Source organism: Cetorhinus maximus, chromosome 6 (genome assembly GCF_964194155.1).
Source record: "Cetorhinus maximus chromosome 6, sCetMax3.hap1.1, whole genome shotgun sequence".
Classification (NCBI taxonomy): domain Eukaryota; kingdom Metazoa; phylum Chordata; class Chondrichthyes; order Lamniformes; family Cetorhinidae; genus Cetorhinus; species Cetorhinus maximus.
In genome coordinates, this window is record NC_135884.1 from 22366538 (window position 1) to 22390965 (window position 24428).

The 24428-nt window shown below is 43.5% G+C and overlaps 1 long non-coding RNA gene across 1 annotated transcript in view; it reads left to right on the forward strand.

Annotated features, from left to right (window-relative positions):
• The first annotated feature begins 952 nt into the window (after positions 1–952).
• The window catches only part of LOC144681631 (uncharacterized), a 98506-nt gene continuing 75030 nt past the window's right edge, over positions 953–24428 (forward strand). The window contains exon 1 of the long non-coding RNA XR_013576815.1: positions 953–1017. This is a non-coding gene — a long non-coding RNA (uncharacterized LOC144681631). The remainder of the gene's footprint in view (positions 1018–24428) is intronic.

Genomic DNA, 24428 nt, shown 5'->3' on the forward strand with positions numbered 1-24428 from the left:
ACATTTCCTTTTTATCTGCATTGTCTTTGACGTACTTTTGCTTGTTGATGCCTGTTTCTGGGCTCTTGCATTCCAGCAACTCCTTTTGCAGCTACCTGTCCCACAGCACTAATGCTGACAGAAGCTGCTTCATTAGCAGTTAAACCACAGCTCCTGAGAAGAAAAATCTCTACATTTGGAGGTGACTGTGAAGCAGTGACATTATCATTTACTTTAATCCTCATTTCATTTTACTTTGCTTTTAAATTAAATTGTTATTTGGCTCATACCCATAACTCTTTCATGGTTTTGTTGCACGTATTCTGTGCAATTGTCTCATTTGTGTTAAGAACACATTATACAGACCTCCACAGTGTTCTTTGTGTGCCTTGGATTAAATGTCTAACACATATCAGCACAGTTGGATAAGAACCACAGGGGACCTACAAATCAGCAGTAAATTACACTGCTCCTATGTCTGCCATTATTTCCAAACAATGCTTTCAAGAATCCTTTTCCACAAAAGCCTCGGGTCTGGATAGTCGTAAAGGGGATGAACTTCCATGCAGGTTCTCCCAAACACCCTCCAAAACTTTTGTGAGTGAGCTGCTGAATTCCCTGGAAAATGGGTTAAATGATCTTCATGGCCACAGTGTTCTGGGATTTTCATAGCTGTTCCATCAAAATTTTCATGGAAAATCATTAGAACCTCCACGAAAACTCTCAACTCTAATTTATGCTTTGACCCTTATGCCTCCTCCACAATGAAATGATTTTCCAATTGCCTCGTTCATTGTTGAACGCAGGAAGATCCGATCAATAGTAAATCCCTTAACAGATTACTCTAGCGTGTCTCAAAGAGTAGTATTAGCAGCATAAATATCCACAAACAGAATTACCTGGAAAAACTCAGCAGGTCTGGCAGCATTGGCGGAGAAGAAAAGAGTTGACGTTTCGAGTCCTCAAGTCCTTTGAGGACTCGAAACGTCAACTCTTTTCTTCTCCGCCGATGCTGCCAGACCTGCTGAGTTTTTCCAGGTAATTCTGTTTTTGTTTTGGATTTCCAGCATCCGCAGTAGTTTTTTGTTTTTAAATATCCACAAGTTGGACCATCCTGCTCTTCAATGAGACTATGATAGTTGTGAATTATGTTAATTAATTTGGGTCAAAGAAGGTGAATAAATTATGAACATCCAGTAATGCCATAATCCCAGATGTAAAGCTGAGTATGGGTAAATGTGTAGTGTTTTGGGAAATACTGCGGAATTTTTCAATTTTAATCCAAGCATTGACAAGTGCATGGAAGCTTCCTTTGGATTAACCCATCAATTCTTACTGAAAATATGTGGAGATCTCAGGCAGTGATCTTCTGACACTTCACCATATTGGTATCAGAAAAATCACCATTTTATGTGTAGGACTGTCAATTATGTGGGGGCTTTTGGAATTGTCTTACAGAAGGAGTAGATGGGAAAAATGACAGGGAATGATGGGATGACTTTTACGGTATACAAGCGAAATGTTGTAATAAAGAAGAAAAATGAAAGATAACAAAACAAGCTGGCTGTCTGCTCCAAATGTCTGCTGGAACTCACCTAATACATCCATTCTACCACCCCTTCTTTAGAGCTTACACACACACAGGATCTGCAGGCAATATACTATCATACAGTATGTAGGTGTACATTGTTAGGCACTAATGGCTATGAAGTGGATATTGAAAGACATGTAACGGATTTAAATAAAATCAAAATGAGGTTAGATAAATAGGTGTCAATGAATTGGGGTATTTTTTAGTTGGGGAGGCAAGGAGGGTGGGGGTTGAGGAAATAAAATGATATCTGCACCGCAGTTTAATCTGCCAATAGTTTTACTGGCAAAGTACAAAGGTGGAGTACTGTGATTTCTGAATGTTAATGGATCAGCTTTACCTCAGATTGAATTTTCAAATGGTATTATATTCTTTGATAACTTATTACCATCATTGTAGTTTGTTCACAGAAGAACCAGTCACGGCTTTATTTATCAAAGGCTTCAATTTCTTATTCTGTGCTGAGTATCAATGCACTTTTCGTGATGACCTCTCTTTTAATAATTGGATTGGAGTGACAAATTTAATATCACAGTACAGATCCTCACTGATTATCTCACACTGGCTTCGTTGCATGATTGCTGAAAAGAACAAGTTTAGAGATATAGCTTGCCACTTCTACTGAGTTACTAATGCCTAATTTGCTTCTGTTTGCTTTAATGTATCTTGTTAAATTGAACAAATTAGGCGATCAGTCCTGAGGTAGTTACCACAGTTGTGAGTCTCAAAAGACAATTAGAAAAAAGTTTCTGCCCAAATCACTTTACAGATTGCAATCTCGCTCAGAATGAATCATCAATATCTCTTTGCAAGCAAGTTTAAGTCTCAGCCTCTGGAATTTTATTCCGCTAGCCTTTAATAAACTGGTTCTGAATTTCAAAGTGGTTAAACATTTCCAATCCTATCATGTTGGGAATTGGCTGCCAGTGACCTTCATGCTTTTGACAGATTTAAAATGAAGTCTCTCATTTACTTTATTAGAGCAGGTAAAAGGTAATATATTTTGTTGGTGAGCTGCTGTGAGGACTTTTGGACTTGTAAGTTAAGAATTTCCGATGCAAAATAAGACACCTGCTTAGCAACATGCATCATGGCTGCAGACTGCAAGAACCTAGAAACCTTTTCAACCACATAGATTTAAAAGAGTTCAAAGAATGTAATGTTAAAGAAACCTTCTAGATGAAGGTTCAATTGTTTGAAAATGCTATTGAAAATATTCTGGTGGTGTTGCAGCCTACCATCACATTTGATCACTGGTGTTGCTACTGGCAACAACTTAGGTTCTTCTAAATTCTGATCACAGCTAAGCATCAATGTGCCTTTCTAATATTTACTATTTGTTCTAAATTAATTGGGAATAAATTGATGGTGTTGAAGTTAGTTCAGACCATGCCTGAACTGAAAGGCCTGAGCATCAATGGAAATTAGTCCCCCGGCATTCGTAATATACTCATAGGTAGCTGCTCGGCTGGTCATTCCCCCTCCAGCAGTTCACCTGAGTGAAGATATCATGGTCAAGTCACCTACCACACTGGCAGCAGCCCTCAAGTAATTCTCAGGAGGAGGGATGGAGCTGCATGGGCTGATGTGGCGTTGGTGGAGGGGACTGATGGGCTGATGTGATGTTGGTGTGGGGGTGCTGATGGGGGTGATGTGATGTTGGTGTGGGGGTGCTGATGGGGTGATGTGATGTTGGTGTGGGGGTGCTGATGGGGGTGATGTGATGTTGGTGGAGGGGACTGATGGGGTGATGTGATGTTGGTGGAGGGGACTGATGGGGTGATGTGATGTTGGTGTGGGGGTGCTGATGGGGGTGATGCGATGTTGGTCAGGATTGGGAGAGGGGTTGCTGCTGTGGAGGTGTGATTGTAACTCCCGGCATGGGTTTTGGCAGATGGAACATAACGTGGAGAAATGTGAGGTTGTCCACTTTGGTAGAAAAAACAGAAATACAGGGTACTTCTTAAATGGTGGGAGGCTGAGAATTGTTAAACTTCAAAAAGGTCTTGTGTGTCCTATTTCATGAGTCACTGAAAGCTAACATACAAATATAGCAAACAATTAAGATGACAAATAGTATGTTAGTCTTTATTACGAGAGGATTTGAGTATAGGAGTAAAGATGTCTTACTGCAATTATACAGAGTCTTGATGAGCCCGCACCTGGAGTGTTGTGTGCAGTCTCCTTACCTAAGGAAAGGTATACTTGCCATTGAGCGAGTGCAATGGAGGTTCACCAGACTAATTCCTGGGATGGGGGTATTGTTTTATGAGGAAAGATTAAATAGACTAGGCCTTTATTCTCTGGAATTTAGAAGAATGAGAGGTGATCTCATTCAAATGTACACAATTCTTACAGGGCTTGACAGGGTAGATGCAGGAAGGGTGTTTCTCCTAGCTGGGAGGTCTAGAACCAGGGGACTTAGTCCCAGAATAAGGGGCAGGGCATTTAGGACAGAGATGAGGAGACATTTCTTCACTCAGGGAGTGAAGTTTTGGAATTCTCTGCCCCAGAGGGCTCTGGAGACTTAGTCACTGAGTTTGTTCAAGACTGAGATCGATAGATTTCTACATATTAAAATCATCAAGGGATATGGGGATAGCATTGGAAGATGGTGTTGAAGTAGAAGATCAGCCATGATCTCATTGAATGGCAGAAATAGCGGGTTCACAGAGCTGAATGGCCTACTCCTGCTTCTATTTTTTTACGTGCTTATGTTCTTAAATAAGGCCCCCAGAAATTTAGCTGTGAGACTAGTGCAAGTGCAGGTTTCAAGCAGGCCATCCCACTCCTAAATTGGTTACCCCAATATACACCTTAAAAATTAGGGCAGCATATTCCGACCTCAATGGTCTTACTAAGATGTGATCCCTGTAATCAGAACAAACTACAAGAATTCCACTGTGTGGAAAATCAATTAGCTTATTAGGCCAAGTATGGAACATGAAGAGCAAGCTCCTCTATGTACGTTGAATAATTTTGCATTGATTTCTTCTGCAAAACACATTCGGTGCAGTAACCAAACTCCTGCTTTAAGTTGCCTTGAAGCCAGCTGATAGAAGCAGACTATCCAAAGCAGTAAAGCTTCACATGTGCATAGTTAATATGAAGCAACGGAGGCACATCAAAGGATCCACATGTGAAACAGGTGTTGGCGTAAAATACTGTACTCTACATCCGTTTAGAATCTTAACGGGAAAAGGTGACTTGGGGCATTTAGGCATGTTTTTAATACGCAGGAAAGCAGTTTGTCAATGTGTTCATCATGTGCAAAAGTACTGAATGATATCCGAGAGTTTGGGAATATGCCAAACATTTAATTGAACGAAAGAAAGAGTCCTGTGAAGGTTTCTCATTCTTGAGTTGCTGAGTAAAATGAGTCCAAGAATTATTACACATTACCTTATAACTTGTTGATTTACCGTTTATGTCACACCAAGTAAACAAGCAATTTAAATCAGCAGTTGATTACAATTGCTTGGGAATTTCCACAGCAATTCTTCCTCCAGTCCCGCCCACGGCAGGAATCATTGCAGGTGGGACAGAAAATTTGACAGGCAGGCCAAAGGTCCGTTGACATCAGGTGGGAATTTCCGGTCCCGCAGCGGGCAGGACTGGAAACTCCCGGACAAGTTTGCCAGGTTTTGTTGCCTTGGCTTGCCACCACGCTGGGATCTGCCAGTTGGGAGCACAGCACACACAATCCTTCTTGGCTGCAGAGGTTTTTGTTACTTGAGTAAAATGGTTAACTTCTGTTCTCCATGGTGAACCCAGTCATTTTCTGCTCTCAAGCTGACCCCCTGCCATTTAACAGTTTTCCTGTTTTCCTTAATGAACTTTAACGAGAAAGTGTAGAGACCTCCTGTGCTGCTGCTTCTTGTTCTGAAAAGAAACTATTTAATTATTTTATTATTGGAAACTGTAAAATTAAGATTGCTAGTTTGTACATTTCTATAATGTTGATTCCCTAAATTTTTCTCCATCTGTTGACTTATGTTGGAATATATGGGAGCTGTAGTCTTCCAACACCTCACCAAGTGACCAAACATCATGCGTTAGCCCAGAAAGTGAATGTGGGGATCCAGTGCAGTGTCGGAGGGTGTCCAAAGTTGATGCCCCATCTCACATGCTCAACCACAATACATACAAGGGGAATTGTAATCTAAGTCAGCCAGTTAGAAAGCTGGTGGTATTGGGTGCAACACTGATTTTACAACCCACATAACTTTGAAGTTAATATTGAGTATAACCATGCATTCAACCTGACCTAGTAGGTTTCCTGCCCAGAGAATTAATTAAAATTACCCCCATAGTCTTTCCTGAAGAGGTCACTATCTAAGGACCAGGAGCTGGAACTTTGGCTAATTTTCCCTTTCTCTGTACAAGGGGCAATGAGGTCCATTACTGCAGGACACAAGTAACTACTCAATGGCTATGGGAACAGAACACCCTTGTGGATTTGCAAGTCTTTACTTGCAGGTATGTTGTTAAATACTTATGACCATTACTGTAGTAAAATGATTTCTTTGAAATTAAAATGGGCAGCAGATATTATCATTTTTTCTGATCATATCACTCAACACTGGTTAGGAATTGTTCAAGGTGATCCTCAGATGTATACACTAACAATAGTATCTAATTGTAAGGAATGATGCTTGGTCCTCCATTTCAAAGCCCCATCCAAAATGGTGGTGCCTCAGACATTGGCAAGGTAATGGTGGTAAGTGTTGCATTGTTATTTCAATCTATCACCGCCCCATTCCTGCTCAATGACGAGGATGAAAATTAACTCCTATAGTCTTCCATGACTGCCCTGTACCTCTGTTTATTGCGCTTTACTGACACCAGTGCAAATCACATCATTTGCGACTGATTCATTTTGACTTGTTAAAATGATATACTTGCTTCCAGTCAGACAGTTTAGTTTATCAATAGCTGTATATTAAATGAGTAGTGTTGAAAGTTGGGTGCAATTTTGTTAAGTGAGTGCAGTTCCCACTCCAGACCTGTTTAAGATGGCCGGATGCCCAGCAGTCTGGTAAAGGGGCCCTGGGATATGCCAACTTTACCATTTACAGTAATTCAGTTCCCTCACATGGTTAGACTCAGTAACTCCTCCACTGCCGAAACAAAAGTTTTGTTTAACCAAATTTATCAGCAAGACAGACAGAGACAAAGAGAATGAGGCTCAGTGAAAGAAAACTCTTCATGACTCTAAGAAAGAGCACCAGTGCTGTAACTTGCACTGAGAAAATGGAACGTTTTCAAAGTCCAAAGTTTAATGGATGGATTTTATTTAGCCCTTAGAAACATGAACTATGTCAATTGCAAACTTCCAGACTCTTAGTGCAAATCTGGGACGATTCCGCCCCAAGTGCAGTAGCGGGTGGAGTAAAGGATGTTTTACCCGCTGGATGCAATAGCGGGTTCTCACGCCATATTGTCCCAATCCCACCTCCTTAATCATGCATTCCCGGGAAACATGCCACTTCACTGGCGGGTGACCTCTGATTCGCCCGCCACACCGTCACCTCACCGCTTCACCACGCCGGGTGCCATATTTAAAGTGCAGTCGTGCGCGCACCTCTCAGTGCTTACTGTCCAGGGCTGCTGCGCAGAAGACAAGGCCCCAGAAAGCAAGAAAAGGTAAGAAGACTGCAGCCCCCCGATTCAGTGAGGCATCCCTGGGACGCCTTCTGGACACTGTTGGAGCCCACCATGGTGTCCTCTACCCCCGCTCTGGCCACAGGACACCCATCAGTGTCACCACTCCAGCTTGGGAGGTGGTGGCAGAGGTGGTCAGTGCCAACACGGCACAGAAGAGGGTCGCCACCCAGTGCAGAAAGAGGATAAATGATCTCATCTGTGCTGCCAGGGTAAGGAAACCATCCCATCACTCTAAACTCTCACACTCACAAGCCCATCATACATTCACTGGCATCTCACTCACTGCCAGCTCAAGGAATGTCACCACTCACTCCCTCACATGCACCCTCACATCTCCATCTGGCCTCATCTCCTCTGGAGACTGACTGCCTCCTCAGCCCTCACCCTCTTGAGGCCACTTGCACAGATCAACATATGTCCCCAAACACAACCTGGGATACTCTCCCTCCCCAGTAACGCCCTAGCCCTGCAACCTCTTCATTTCCCTGAGGCCACTTCCCCCCCTTCCCCAAGCAAGCCATACCCTGCAGCCCCTGAAAAGCCACCCCCACCTTACGGCTGGTCTCATAAGTAAAGACCTGCTCGTGAGCCCTCCTAAAAGTGACGTGGTGCTTGGGGAAGCTTGGCGCTGATGGCTGAGAGTGCTGCCTAAAGCAAGGTAGACAAACAAGCCCCAAAGTCCCGAGTGAAGTGCAGCTCACCAGGGGCATGTCGCTTATATTCAGTTGCGAAACATGTCGGCGTGCAATCACACCGATGTGTCCGGATGATGCAGCGTGGGGGATGATTCAGGGGAGCTGGGCTTGTAGTATTAAAATGATGTTCCCAACATCTGGTGGCAGGTCAAGGCAGCCTGCCATTGATGAGCGGAGTGGACGATCGCAAACTGGCTTCACAACGTCGTGAAACCAATTTTTGGCCTTCCCGCCATATTGACCACTCCCGCTTGCCATGACACCTGACGCCAACGGACATGGAAAATTCCACCTTAAAGCTATTACTGGATGTGGAAAACAGTACCTTGAATGCTTTTGCAGGAGTCAAAATGAGTAATTTTTTTCCAAGTAAACTTCTCAAAGTTCAGATATCAAAATGTGCCGATTAATTAAAACTGTTTTTCCTATCTGAATTGTTCAGGTGCAACACTGAGTACATTAAAACTTTTAGAATCAGCATGTGCAGTGTTGTAGATATGCATCCAGTTCTACATGACTTTTTCTGGCCTTTTATATCATTGGATGTGATAGTGTCTGAATAAACGGCAGTGTTTCAGTGTTTCAGAAGAGGCACAGAATTTCAGAGTGACTGGGAATGAAACAGGCAATCCATTTTGCATCTCTCCTGATTTTTGTTCCATTGAATTCATTGGAAATAAAAATAGGTGAAGTGATAAAACAGAATGCTGGTCTGCAAGCACCCATTCTACGCTATTATATGAGTAAAAGTTATCTTTACAGAGTCATCTCAGTAATATCAATGCCAATCACAAAAACACTGCTCTCAGGAATGTTAAACATACTAATGACTACAAAATACAAGCATAATTCATATGTTGCTTTTAATTTTCTTACTTCTAAGCAACTACCAGTCAACGTCTTGCAGCACTTGAATATTCTGACCATTAGTCTAAGGATAAACGTATGGACATGTTTGGAACGTTAAACAGCAGCAGATATTTGCACAGAGAAATGCTTTGACCTTAACCTCTCCAAATAATAGTGCATGCAATTTCCTTGTTCAGTATTTTAACAGGGGTGATGCTCAATTGAAACCATTTAAAAAAGAAGTTTCACCATTGGTTTGCCTTTAAGAAATGGCCCGAATTTTCCTGAATTTTATCCTCTTTCGATTTATTTCTGTATGTCTATTAATTGTTCTAAATATTTTTGTTTAGGCAATGAGGAATTTCTAAGTCTAACAACGTAAGGTAGCTGCATCAGCCTACACAGTGACACTGATGCATTTATAATTAACAGGGCAGCACTTCCAAAGAGATGTATTTAATGCAAAAATGTTACACATTCGTACAATAATATTGGCCCAATTTCAAATGTGCCTCAGGCTTCTGGCATGTGCTTGCAGACTGTGCTGCCTACTTTGGACCCAGAAACAGGCCCAAACAAATTTCCACCCCCATAGATCTTACTCAGAAAGCAGTTAATACTCCCTCAGGTAACACCCATGATGGTAGATTGGAGAAGCTTTACCAAGGTGTAGAAAGCTTCAGTGGCAAACTGGAGGCTCACCACCACTTTCTCAAGGGCAATTACATTGGGCAATAACTGCTGGCCTTGTCAGCAACGCCCATATCCAATGAATTAATCTATTAAAAAAACTCCAAAGGGTATCATGAAATAAACAATCAAACTGATGTGTCTACTTGAAGCTGCTTAACACAACTACCAAGCAGGCTCCAATTTAGAAATAATAATCAACTTGGCCAAAAAGGACAACGTTTTTTTTACACCCACTTTACAGCCTGAGACCACGTAGAGGCCTTGCTCTGAATGACATCTTCTACTGAGATCGCACTGAGGCTGATACGTACATGGTGTGTGCTAGCCTTATAAAGATCACATAAAATGATGCACAGTAGCACTATGGGTGATGATCAGCAGATTATCATATCCCATCATATCAAAAATTAGTACAGTGCTACTCAGTAAGACGGTGACTAGATTCCATTTGTGGGTTTTTCTGCTATCCCCATTTGTGTAGCATTGGTCAGAACTTTTAATTCCTGGGAAAATGTAGCTTCAGTGTTCAAAAAAGTAACTACAAACCAGTTAATCTAAGATACATCTATCATATATTCAAAGCATTCGCATTTTCAGCCAGTTGTTTATTGTAACGCTTTTCCTATCATAGTCACACTTGCATCATGTCATCTGCCATGCTATTTTTCTGCAGTTTTTCTATTGATTTCATTTCTATCTGATTGAGGCCTGGTCTCTGAGGTATGTGCTGCTATTGCTTCCCAAATATGCCTTCAGGTGTTACTGTGGCAACCAGTTTCAGGGCAACTTCAGGCTCCTACTGCGGTCTTCAGGTAATTTTTGTTTAGCTTTTTAATTTTTCAGAACAGAATTATTTCCTGGCTGTGGGATTTCTGTCCATTTCTGGTGCTCTCCCCCACACTTCACTAGTTCCTACAAGCTCCAAAGGCCCCTGTTATTTCCCAGCCTTTCTTGGAGTGCCCGTGATCTTTGGGCTTCTGACCTGGGCTATCCCACTGCCTACCCGCTCCTTGGAAGGGCCTTTACCTGCAATGCTTCAGTCGCAGCCTACAAGAAACAGTTTTAGGAACACATGCAGCTGGTTTCATGGTAAGGCAGCAAAGAGAAGATGCTGGCAGGAGAAGGGTGAGTAAGAAAAGAAGTTGGGGATTGGTTGGGGCAAAACTTAAGTTTAGGAATGGTGCTTTAGGAAAGCAAAGGTGCATGGAGGAAATGGGAACTGGGAAAAAATGATGATGGGAGCGCGAAGGAGGAGACTGAGTGGAGGGGTCAAGCGTAAGAAAGTGAAGTGGGATATGGGGAAGAGGAAAGCAAGGGAAGAGGGAATGAGGGTGGTGAGGGAACTTGTCTATCTAGCAGTCCATACCTACAGCCAGTCTTCAGGGAACACTCTTTGTACCTGGTAGGTCGTCATGTGTGAAGTGCAGGCACCTCATGCATTGCTGCTTAGCTCAGATTTATTCTCAAAAGTCCAGATTATGTTTTAGAAGCCATAAAGCAGGGCTTATAATGATATGCAGATGTATTACAATGAGGTTCCCGAAATCCAATGGCAGAAAACGTGGCCCGCCATCGGCGGGCAGAGCGGACGATCACAGACTAGTTTTAACACGTCATGAAACCGATTTTTGGCCTTCTCGCCATCTTGTCCACTCGTGCCTCTGAACACGCCCGACGGCAGAGGGCATGGATGATTCCACCCCTGAGCTGTCTCCCTGCCTACCCACCCTTTGAATGGGCCTCTACCTGAAATACTTCAGCTGCAGCCTACTAAAGCAGTTTTAAATGCAAACAACTGGTTTCATGATAAGGCAGTTAAAATGCTGGAAGGAGAAGGGTGGGTGGGAAGAGAGGTGAGGGTGGGTATAGAGAAGAGTGAAGGTTTTAAGGGCTGCACTTGATATTTCAGGCCCTCCTCCTAGCATAGCAATCCTGTGGTACATGGGGTTACACTTCACCAAACCCAGGGTGATTAATGGCAAGGTCAGCACTCCAGCAGATTAATGGGCAGAAGTCCTGCCTCAGCAGGGAGCCAGCAGAACAACTGGCCATATGGAATATATTTACAGATAGATTGAGTTGTAACTGAATGATTAACTTAGGTACAAACATTACAACTGGTCAATATCCCAATAAATGGTCGACAGAAATGCTCATCCAAGCGTAACATTTCCTGGCAGACTGGTTACATATTGATCAGGTTTCAGCTGCATTATGTCATCAACTTACCGTAGTTATGATTAAATAATGAGCTGACTGAGGATGTCTTGGGCAATGGGTAGTATTCCATCCTCTGAGCCAGAAGCTCCAGGTTCAAGACCGACTCCTGAACTTGATGGTGAAGGAAGGTGTGTACATAACATGGCCAAACATGTTGAGTATCAACCTGCAAATCCTTTGAACTCATGCCAATAGCAGGCAGTAAAAGTGAGAAAGATTCCTGGATATGATAGGAAAAAAATTGGAGCATCTACCATCACTATTCATAGCTCTGGACTTCAAGATGCCTGTTGATAAGGTGCCATAGATATGCAAGTGTTTCTTCTGCTATAGCTGTATAAGGAATGAAATGTACCATGCTGGTGTGATTTTTAAAAATTAATTTAAGGATCACTGGCAAGGCCAGCATTTATTACCCATCCTTAATTGCCCTTGAGAAGGTTGTGGAAATCAACCTTCTTGAATCGCTGCAGTCCATGTGGTGTAGATACGCTCATAGTGTTGTAGAGGGAGTTCCAAGATTCTGACCCAGCAATAGTGAAGGAATAGTGATATATTGTTCCAAGTCAGGATGACGTGTGACCTAAAGGGGAACCTGCAGGTGGTGGTGTTCCATGCATCTGTTGTCCTTGTTTTTCTGGTGGTAGAGTTCATGGGTTTGGAAGGTGCTGTCAAAGGAGACTTGGTAAGTTGTTGCAGTGCACATGGTACATACACTGCTGCCAATGCATGTCAGTGATGGGGGAAGTGGATGGAGTGACAATCAAGTGAGCTGCTTTGTCTTGGATCATGTCAAGCTTCTTGAATTTTATGGAGCTGAACTTGTCCCAGCAAATGGGAAAAATTCCGTCATACTCCTGACTTGTGCCTTTTAGATGGTGAACAAGCTTTGGGGAGTCATAAATTCCCAGACTCTGAACTATTCTTGCAGCCACAGTATTTACATGGCTGGCCCAGTTCAGTTTCTGGTCAATGGTAACCCCCAGGATGTTGATGATGGGAGATACAGTAATGGTATTGTCATTGAACATTAAGGGGAAATGGTTGGATTCTGTCTTGGAGATAGTCATTGCCTGGTGCTTGTTTGGTGCAAATGTTACTTGCCACTTATCAGTCCAAGCCTGAATGTTGTCCGGGTCTTGCTGCATGAGGGCACAGACTACTTCATTCTCACAAGAGTTGCAAATGGTACTGAATGCTGTGCAATCATCACAGAACAATCCCACTTGTAACCTTATGATACAGGGAAGGTCAGCTATGAAGCAGTTGAAGATGTTTAGGCCTAGGACACTACTCTGAGGAACTCCTTTATGTTAGTTACAATTCCAGCTAGCAGAGTGTTTTCCCCCGATTCCCATAACTTCAATTCTATTAGTGCTGCTTGATGCCACACTCGGTCAAATGCTGACTTGACGTCAAGGGTAGTCATTCTAATCTCACCTATGGAATTTCCTCTTTCGCCCATGTTTGGACCAAGGCTGTAAATGAGGTCAGAAACTAAGTGGACATGGTAGAACCAAACTGATCATCAATGAGCAAGTTATTGCTGTCTAATGTCTTTTGAAAGCACTGCGTGGCAACACCTTACTTTGCTGATGATTGAGAGTAGACTCATGGCGGTAGGTGGTGATCGACAGATTTCCTTGCCCATGTTTGACTTGATACCGTGAGACTCAATTTTGAGGGAACCTAGGGCCACTCCCTCTTGACTGTTTACCACTGAGCTGCCACCTCCGGTGGGTCTGTTCTGGACAGGACATACCCAGGGATGGTGATGGAGGAGTCCAGAACATTGTCTGAAATGTATGATTCTGTGAATATGACTATGTCAGGCTGTTGCTTGTCTAGTCTGTGAATTGGCTCTCCCAGTTCTGGCATAATTCCCTGGACGTTAGTGAGGGGGATTTTGTAGGGTCGTCTGGGCTGGGTGTGCCTGTTGGGGTTTGACATAGTTTTTGTATACGCTATTCTAAGTTTCTGCATTTTTGTTTCCTGGCATGGGTCAGGAATGATGAAAACTCGTTACCTCGGATACCATGAAACCATGGGTTAAACCACCATGAGAGCAGATCTCCTGTGTGCCCTACATGTAGTGAAACTTGAACACTTTACTAAGCAACAAGTTTATGATTTATTTACATGAAGCTCAAATTCTACTGCGCCATTGTCATTTTAACATGTAGGATGATGTTAGAACTGAACCATGTGTCCTCGCTATGTACAGACTCTCAAAATCCCTCATGTAGCTGCTTTGATGCCCATGAAGGAATTCTCTGGTATCGGAATTGATCAGCACATTGATTTCTCTAGAGTTAGCCGTACTGCTATTAAAGAGGCAATTGCACTGCTGAAGGGTCTTTGATTCCCCCTCCCACGTCCCTGCCATCCTTACTATATATGACACAGTTGAGCCAACCTTAACTACTGGCTGAAAACAGGCAGGCAGAGTGCCCTTGGCTGTGTGAGACCCAACCCATTTTGCATCTGGAGCTTTATTTACGTTCTGCTGACAAGCTGTGTGGCTGCAGATTACTGGTTCCAGGAGTGCTGGCAGAAACTGAGCTGGATCCCACCAGAGCTGGCCTACAATCTGAACCTCATTGAGGGGGGGTGGTGGGGGGGCACAACCTGGCATGGGATAGAGTGGCGGATGTGGTGGAGAGGTCACGGATGGCTGGCGCCAGCCCAGAGCTTTCTCATGAGCCAAAGAGGAACACTCCTGTTTGGGTCCATCTACAAAATTTAAATTTAAATTTCCAGGCATGTTCTGAGTGGCCTCCAGCAATCCCTTTAAGGACAACTCGGCGTTCTGTATAACTGGGCAGACCATAAGCTGCACCGCCTCCAGCCATTTGTACCTCAAAACTGCAATTAATGCATCATAGGATCCTAATGTGCATATCACAAACAGGCAAGCACTCCAGCTACCTAACTCAGGACCCTGCCCAAGATGGCAGCATAAAAAGAGCGGTAAGCAGCCAGACAGTATTTTAAGCCGCTACTGTCCCTTTTTTAGGGGCGGAAGGAATTAAAAATTGGTCCCAGTTGCAAACCGCGTCAACGAAATTCATTAGTAAAATACCACCATGTGACAAAAAGCATCATCGCATTGTTGACAGATGATGCTATCATGACAAAATTGCATTTCCATTATGGTCTTCATTCCCAAAACATTGCCCCTGTTTTATTCTTTTCATCCAAGGATAAAAAGTTACATTTAGGCCACATATCAAGTCTCGTGGCAAGAGTTTTATTTTGGCTAAAATTGTTTCTTGAACTATAACCTTAAATAATCTCATGTTCCTATTACTATTATAGTGAAGAATAAACAGAAACTACTTTAAATAAACAAGTCATCCTAATCATTAAAATTGGAATATTTAAAGCTGCAATTTTTGTTTCATGGGCATGTTAGCTAATGTTTAGACATCAAAGACAAATGACTTAAATAAACAAATGAACAGAACATTTATTCTTCAATCATGTTAAATAAAGTATATATTAGAAGTTAGTATTTAGTCACACCATAATATTTGTTAAATGCACCAAACATTAACAGTTTAACCAGTAAATATAGAGTCAGTCACATCCAAGCTGTATAATGACACCATGGTGGAAAACAACTGCACCCCAAAACTCAGCATGTTGCTTAAAGGCAAGCTGAAGATGAGCATCAGCAAAATGCTGGGACACCAGCCTCTGGCAGTTTCTGGCAGGTACATGTGACTGATGGAGCCAAAAAGGGAAGAGAAAATAATTCAAAAAAGGGAGAAGATAAATAGAGAAGGCTGAAGGAAAATAAATTGTTGATATTCTAAAGAACAGTTAGAATCCAGTTGGTGTTAATGAACAGTTGAAGTGAATTATTAAAGAACCAGAGATTTCATTGTTTAGTCAGAAATGCATCGTATGTGGCTCAGGATTTGAGTAAAATGGAAATAATATATTGGAATTCTGCTTTGCTCCTGTTCGATTATATCTGGACTGAAATGGTCAGTCTCTCACAATAAAGACTAAATTTGAAAAACAATATCAACATTGTAATGGTTTAAATCTTTTATTTAAACACTGTTACAAAAACCCCTTCAATAAGATCTTTCACTTGTCAGTATGACTGTTGCTAACTTTTATAGTAAAGTAACATTAAATCCAAATATATCAGTTGACCTTTAATGTAGAATACATAAGTCTGTGTCTGTATCTTCCTGAACTGTACATTGCCTTGGTGAAGTACTTGTTTGTACTTTGCAATCATATTCAATAGATACTATACCAAGGTGTGAAGCTTTATATTGTGTGTAGTTGCGTTCTTTATTCTTTCAAACCATTAACTGTTCTAACTGTTTTTATCTAACATTAAGGTCACTAAGTCTCTGCTGAATAAATGAGATAATTTCTGAGCTAACCATTTGCCCCTAAAATTGTACAGTTTGTTAGCACACGTATGAATTATGTTCAGTGAATTTTCACAGAACATGATGAATCCAGAATTAAAGACATTTTCAAAAAGAATATAAATGCAAATTGTAATGAAAGAGTAATCACTTGGGCATAATTTCAGATGTAATGGCTTGCATGTGAGCGCCCTCTAGTGCTCAAAACAGACAGCAGCAGCAACAACAACAACAAGAACTTCATTTTATACAGTGCTTTTAAACGTTATAAAACATCCCAAGGTGCTTTACAGGGACATTACAAAACAAGACACTGAACCATAAGGGCAGATGGCCAAAAGCTTGATTAAAGGGAAAGATTTTAAAGTCTCAAAGGAGGAAAGAGAGGCAGAGAGGTGGAGAGGTGTACGGAGGGTATGCCAGAGCTTAGGGTCCAGGCAGCTGAAGGCATGGCTGCCAATGGTGGAGTGATTAAAATCAGGGATGCTGAAGAGAAGTACAGATATCTTGGAGGGTTGCGGGGCTGAAGGAGATTGCAGAGATAGGGAGGGACAACATAATAACCCAAAAACACTAAGCTCTGTAGCTAAACTCAAATTCCAATTGTGAAAGGAATCTCGCTGCGGATATTACAACTGGAAGGCACCAAGCAGGAGAAATCAAAAAGCTGGATTTTTTTTTAGGGGAATGATGTGGGTCCGGAAAGAAATTTCAACCCCGACCCTTGTTTCCTTTTCACTTGGAAATAGTGCCTTGAAAGAGACCCAAGAGAGGTAAAGAGAAGACAATTCTTTAAATAAAAAGAGCCTTCCATAAAAATTGCACTGTATGTCAAGCCATCTAACATTATCAAGCAACTTTCAGTTAGCTAATAGTATTAGCTACAAGCAGAATTTATTGTACCCCTTATTAATTTTAACGACACAGCTTTACAAAGCTTTCTAAGTGTTTTGTGCACCTACGGAGAAAGCATGACCATGAAAAATGCAATGTTGGTCACAAGTAAATGAGAACTGATTTGAAAGCACATGAGATTGTGATGATAGACAGTCGCACCTTGGGAATGAACAGTGATACAAATATTGTAATTCGGTAACCTAATTTTGTAACTTGTTAAAGTGATTTTGCAACCTAGTAATGTGAGTTTATAACCTAATGAACTGGGGGTCATTCATGAAGAAATGACTTTGGCACAGGTTAAGTCATCTTGGTTTGGCTATATCCAACTTTTTTTTTAATACCTTGTAACATTTTCTAATGTGGATGCTCTCTGATCATAAATAGTCATTCCAGAAAACTCTTAAAAGCTAATGAACAGCTTCGAACTAACTGGCATAGCCCCATAAAAATAACGACCCAAGAAAACAACACAACTCAAAAGCAGCCCTGGATACCTTCCTACATGCAAAGCCTGTTTTTTAGGTGACTGAACCTACAGCGTTCTGACTCAGACTGCTACCCACTAAGCCATTTTAATTGTACATAGGGGCACACTAGGATCTCCAGCTGGGTCAAGCTATAACATTATCTCATCTTAAATCAATGCCCTGTCTGCTCTCTCAGGTGGAGGCAACAGATCCCATGACACTGTATGAAGAAGAGTAGGGGACTTCCCAGACCACTGCTTATCCCTCAATTAGCGTCAATAAAACGGATTGCCTGGCCAATATCACATTGCTATTTGTGGAACCTTGCTATGCACAAATTGGCTGCTATGTTTCCTACTTCACACTTAAAGAGTACTTAATTTGTTGTGAAGTGCCTTGGGATGTCCTGGGGTCATAAAAGGTGCTGTAGAAATTTGTCAGTTTGTAAGATCATAAGAAACAGGTGCAGGAGTAATGCATTTGGCCCCTTGAGTGTGCTCCGCCATACAATAATATCATGGCTGATTTGAGCTTAACTTCATCTTCCTGCCTGCCCCCCATAACCCTTGACTCCCTCGTTGATTAAAAAATCTAACTGAGCCTTGAATATATTCAATGACCCAGCCTTCACTGTTCTCTGTGGAAGAGGATTCCAAAGATTAATAACCCTCTAGAGAAAAAAATCCTTCTCATCTCCATCTTAAATAGGAGACCTGTTATTTTTAAACTGTGCCCCCTAGCTCTAGATTCCCCTGAGCGGAAGCATCCTCTCAGCATCTACCCTCTCAAGACCCCTCAGAATTTTATGTTTCAATAAGATCACCTCTCATTCATCTAAACTCCAATATGAATAGGCACAACCTGGTCAACTTTTCCTCATAAGGCAATCCCTTCATCGCAGAATCATGGTAACCATGAAACTATGAGCAATTGTTGTAAAAACCCATCTGGTTCACTAATGTCCTTTAGGGGAGGAAATCTGCCATCCTTACTCGGTCTGGCCTACATGTAACTACAGACCCACAGCAATGTGGTTGACTCTTAACCGCCCTCTGAAATGGCCTGGCAAGCCACTCAGTTCAACGGGAATTAGGGATGGGCAACAAATGTTGGCCTTGTCAGTCACACCTGCATCCCTTGAAAGAATTTTTTAAAAATCAGCCTAGTGAGCCTTCTCTGAACTGCTTTCAATGCGAGTATATCCCTACTTAAATAAGGAGAACAAAACTGTACACAGCATTCGAGGTGCGGTCTCACCAATGCCCTGTACTTTTTCTCTTTCTTTCTACACACCAGCAACCCTCATAACCTTTTAGTGTTAGAGACTGCCAAGTAATAAAGAGGGAAAACCGAAAAGAATTTATTGCAAAACAGGAACTACTTTGAGTTTAAAAGTGCAGTTGTTACTGTGTATGTCACTTCTATTCCAACAAAATAGGCATGAAATAATAACGTTTAATCTGTAACGTGGAAGGTCTTTCCACACATTACAAGCACTGTTGCTAATGCTGCTACCACTTTAAACCTCCATTTCAGCTCCAGGAGAGGGGGAAAGAAAAGATCTAGTTCACATGGTTCAATTTGTTTTGTTTTTAAGCAATGACTGACCATCCTGTACAACACTGCGGTTTTAAATGAGAAGTTAAATTTATTTGGCAATGCTGGAACAGGTAAAATGCTTCCAGATTTTTTAGTCCAGCTACATGGGCCCACGTGTATTTTCCAAATAGCTGTTATCTGTTTGACAGCTATTATCCTGACCTCATTGCAGCCTTGGGTTCAAACACAGACAAAAGAGCTGAACTCCAGAGGTGAGGTGAGAGTGACTGCCCTTGACTTCAAGGCAACATTTGACCGAGTGTGGCATCAAGGAGCCCTGGCAAAACTGGAGTCAATGGGAATCAGGGGGAAAACTCTCTGCTGGTCCAGCACAAAGGAAGATGGTTGTGGTTGTTGGAGGTCAATCATCTCAGCTCCAGGATATCACTGCAGGAGTTCCTCAGGGTAGTGTCCTAGGCGCAACCATCTTCAGCTGCTTCATCAATGACCTTTTGTCCATCATAAGGTCAGAAGTGAGGATATTCACAGATGATTGCACAATGTTCAGCACTGTTTGCAACTCTTCACACTGAAGCAGTCCAGGTCCAAATGCAGCAAGACGTGGACAATATTCAGGCTTGGACTGAGAACTGGCAAGTAACATTCGCACCAAACAAGTCCCAGGCAAAGCCCATCTCCAACAAGAGTGAATCTAGCCATCACCCCTTGACATTCAATGGCAATACCATCGCTGAATCCCCCAATATCGATATCCTGGGGTTTACCATTGACCAGAAACTGAACTGGACTAGTCATATAAATACTGTGGCTACAAGAGTAGGTCAGAGGCAAGGAATCCTGCAGCAAGTAACTCATCTCCTGTCTCCCCAAACCCTGTCCACTATCTACAAGGCACAGGTCAGGAGTGTGATGGAATACTCCCCACCTGCCTGGATGAGTGCAGCTCCCACAACATTCGAAGCTTGACACCATCCAGGACAAAGCAGCCCGCTTGATTGGCACCACATCCACAAACATTCACCTCCTCCACCACCAATGCACAGTAGCAGCAGTGTGTACCATCTACAAGATACACTGCAGGAACTCACCAAGCCTCCTTAGACAGCACCTTCCAAACCCATGACCGCTACCATCTAGAAGGACAAGGGCAGCAGATACATGGGAACACCATAACCTGGAAGTTCCTCTCCAACCCACTCACATAGAAACATAGAAAATAGGAGCATGAGTGGGTCATTCAGCCCTTCGAGCCTGGTCTGTCATTCAATATGATGATGGCTGATCCTCTATTTTAACGTCATACTCCCGCACTCTCCCCATACCTCCTGACTCCTTTAGAGTCCAGAAATCCATCTATTTCCTTCTAAAATATATTCAGTGACTTGGCCTCCACAGCCTTCTAACTCAGAGATATATTGCCGTTCCTTCACTGGCGCTGGGTCAAAATCCTGGAACTCCCACCCCAACAGCACCATGGGTGTACCTACACCACATGGACAGCAGCGGTTCAAGAATTCAGCTCACCACCACCTTCTTAAGGGCAATTAGAGATGGGCAATAAATGCTGGCCCAGCCAGCAATGCCCACATCCCATGAATGAATAAAATAAAAAGTAATGTTATACATTGTGAATCCTGTAAATAACATTCCATTTATATTAGTGCTTACCAGGCAAAAATAGAATAATCTTTTAACAGAGCTTCACGTGACATGAAATAATTTGTAGTCAAACAATTTGCTGTGTGTAATGTTCAGTGACAAATCTCACAAATTCTGCATTGCATGTGTAGTGTGATTCGCTGCACAAATAGAACAATTTTGCATTAACAGTCCTTGAGACAATGCTAATTTGATTTGGCACGTTGATGCGTATCTGATCACTGAAGATGACTAGCATTCTGGGCCCGATATTTATGGGGAGGCAGAGAAGGGCAGGAAAGGCCAAAAACAGCCAAAGAGGAGATGCGCAAATCCTGCCGCCCTTAATGTCCAGGTCATGGTCATTTTTAAAACTTGTTTCCTGGTCAGAAGCCTGGTTAGGAGAGAGAGAGCTGCGGGAGCCTACAACTGGGGATCCTGGGGGGTGGTCATTTGGAAGGGGGATTGGTCAAGCATCAGGGTTTTGGGAGTTGGGTGAATGATTAGACATCACTGTGGGGTTGGGAGGAGGAGAGATCGGACATTGGGGCAGGTGGAGGGATAGGGCGTTGCAGGTGGAGGTTGGCAATTGGGAGGGAAGAGAGATCCCACAACCAGCAGGGGGGGGACAGAGATACCACGCAGACATTCAGTGGGAAAGAATAGTAAAGGCGATCACACCATTTTCACAATGGCACCAGCAAGAGGCCGAAACCATTTTCACCATTAGCTCTCTTTTGCATAATATTGGTGGGCTGCCAGCACTCAATGACCACCAACACACAACTCACTGATTGGGACAGGCAGAAATTCCAGCACTTTCTCCGAGAGGTTAGACCGAAGACAATATATCACTTCAGTCCCTAAAACATCAATTTAAAAAGCTGACCTGTAATATTTCCAGGGCGGCTTTAAGGGCTGCTGCACAAGCCACAATACTTTCGAACACCAGTCTTAAAGGGCACTGGCTCTTCTTATTTGTAGCTGAAAATTGCATTGGGTCCCACAAAATGCATGGGATCCCCACTTTAAATATTTAACAAGGCCCCAGCATGTTTTGCATGGGAATGCTGGCCACTCATTTTTAGGCCTGCTCGAAAGTAGAGATCAGCAAGCCTCGGGCAGCCAGCGAGCAGGCAGTGGGAGGCAGCGGGCAGCCATTGAGCAGGCAGTGGGAGGCAGCGGGCAGTCAGCGAGCAGGCAGTGGGAGGCAGCCGGCAGCCAGTGAGCAGGCAGTGGGAGGCAGCGGGCAGCCAATGAGCAGCTATCGGGCAGCCAGCGAGCAGGCAGTGGGAGGCAGCGGGCAGCCAGTAAGCAGCTATCGGGCAGCCAGCGAGCAGGCAGTGGGAGGCAGCGGGCAGCCAGTAAGCAGCTATCGGGCAGCCAGCGAGCAGGCAGTGGGAGGCAGCGGGCAGCCAGACAGCAACTTTTGGATGTTGAGTTTAGCCACACATCTGCCCGTCACCTGAATTTGCTGGAACATTTGTACATAAACCACAGTGAGCACCATTAGCCTCATTAATATTTTGACAGGAAGATCGCCAGGGACAATGTTTAGAATATTTGAATCCACTGAACACATGTAATCTGTTAAGATATGTTTGAAACTGTTGTCCAACCTTTATCAGAAGAAAGTGCTGCAAACATAACACAATGGGTAGGATTTTACGTGTCCCCACCGATCGCGCTTTCTGCGGGGAGGGACATGCAAAATAGGGCAGGGGCCAACCCCACCACATTCACGTTCACCCCCGAGCTCACTCCATAATAGAGGGGTGTTGGGTGGGCACCGAGATCAGCAGCTCGCCTGCCATATTTAAATAAATGATCAAGCATCAATTGAGCTTGCTAACAAGCCATTGGACCCCGATAACAAGCTACCTATACCATAATATGTTTGGTGTGGGCAGTCGGGCAGGAAGAAAGGGAGGGGGCTACTATGTTCGGAGGGTACCCTTTGCACATGTGGGTATAGCCCACCTAAGTTAATGCCCCCACTTTCTTCTCACCTGCCTGCTCTGTATAACACATCACCCCCAGCCCCCCAGGCCCCCTCCTCAAACTGCCTAAACCCTCCTCGCTCAAGACCCCGGACTTACCTTGCTCCAGATCCATGGGCCTTCTCCTCGGGCCTGCCTGCAGTCATGGCAACTCTTGGGGCCATCGGGACCACTGGAGCTGCGGGCCAATCGGATTGGCTTTGGCTGTGGGGCAGGCTGGAGTGAAGCCAGTCGGCTCCACGCTGACTTTGCCCCCCCATAGTATGCACCCAATGTGTGGCCCTTAATCACTGGGAAAGACTTCCAGATGCCTCCTTTGAATGCTGAGGTAAACGATTGCCATGCACTCCCTGCAGTACATATATTGGGCACTGGGGAATCCATAGGCTTTCCAGAATATTGCACGAGCTAAATTGAATAGCCCCTGACAAAGGTCTTGAGGATAGCGATGCATCATTAACCTAAACCACTCCAATGTAATGCATGCAGCATACCATCTTCATGCAGCTTGCTTACTGGAATGATTGCTGCATACAGCCCGTGCTAACTGTGCCCAAAATCATAACTTCCTAGCACTAGTTAAAGCTAGTCTGTACTGCTTAAAGCTAACCTGCACTTTTTAATGTGGAGGTACATTGAGGCTTAGCAGATGCTGGCAATACAGGAACCGAGTCTGACCTGGACGACTGTGAAGAATGGCACAATATGCCAGAGAGTGGGCTCCAAGGCTTTTGGATGCTGCCCTCGGGTCCCTGGTGGAAGAGGAGATATGTCCTGTATCTGCAGGGGGGGGCCTTGGATCCCTCCAGACATATGCTCAAAAAGCAGCGGGAGCAGATAGCCAAGCTCCAAGGACCTAGATGCAGTGCCACAAGAAGTCCAATGATCTTACACGAGGGGAGGGATTTTCCGCCCAGCCGGTCACCAGGATCGTCCAGCCCCACCGAAAGCCAATGGACTTTTGGCTGTGCCGCATAATCTCCTGCGGCAGGTCCCACCACGACCCGGCCGACGTGTCCAGGTTAATGAATGCATCTTCAAATGCCCTATCCACCAGTTGAAGCAATAGCCTCAGTCACTGCTCAAAACACCACAATCCCATCACACGCCTAGAAAACTTCTATTAATCAGGATGCATATCCAACATTTATATGCTCTACTATACCCTCCCACGCTTAGTACTGCTGCAAACCTCACACCCACATTTCACAGCTCGTACACACTGCCAAATAGTCAACCATGACAGCCACATCAACCAAACAGATTGCATACCACTCACTGACACACTTACATCGCACAGCACAAGGTGACACAAGCAGAAGCAACAGGAGCTAACCAGTGACGGCCAAGTGTGACTATATAGTCTGACTCCAATGGGGGAGATGGTACTGGCCATTATTGGGACTCCCACTGGTTAGACTGAGGCCTGCGATACCTAATCACCCTTCTCACATCCCACCACATCAGCGAAGGATGGCCTGATTCAATTCAGCATGTCCACGATCACGTGAGAACATTTTGGCCTTATCGGGATGAGCTAATTGCTTCCCAGGGAATCATTTTTAAAGGCAAGCAGGTGATCATTCCTGAATCTTTATGACCTGATTCCTCAACAACTTCATCACTTACACAAGGGCATAGATCAGATGAGAAGACTTGCAAGAGAGACATCTATTGGCCAGGTATGAACAATGAAATTGAAGTCGTCACCAAGAAGTGCGAGGCATGTCAAGAACATATGCCAAATTAGCAAAAAGAAGCATTGATTCCGCATT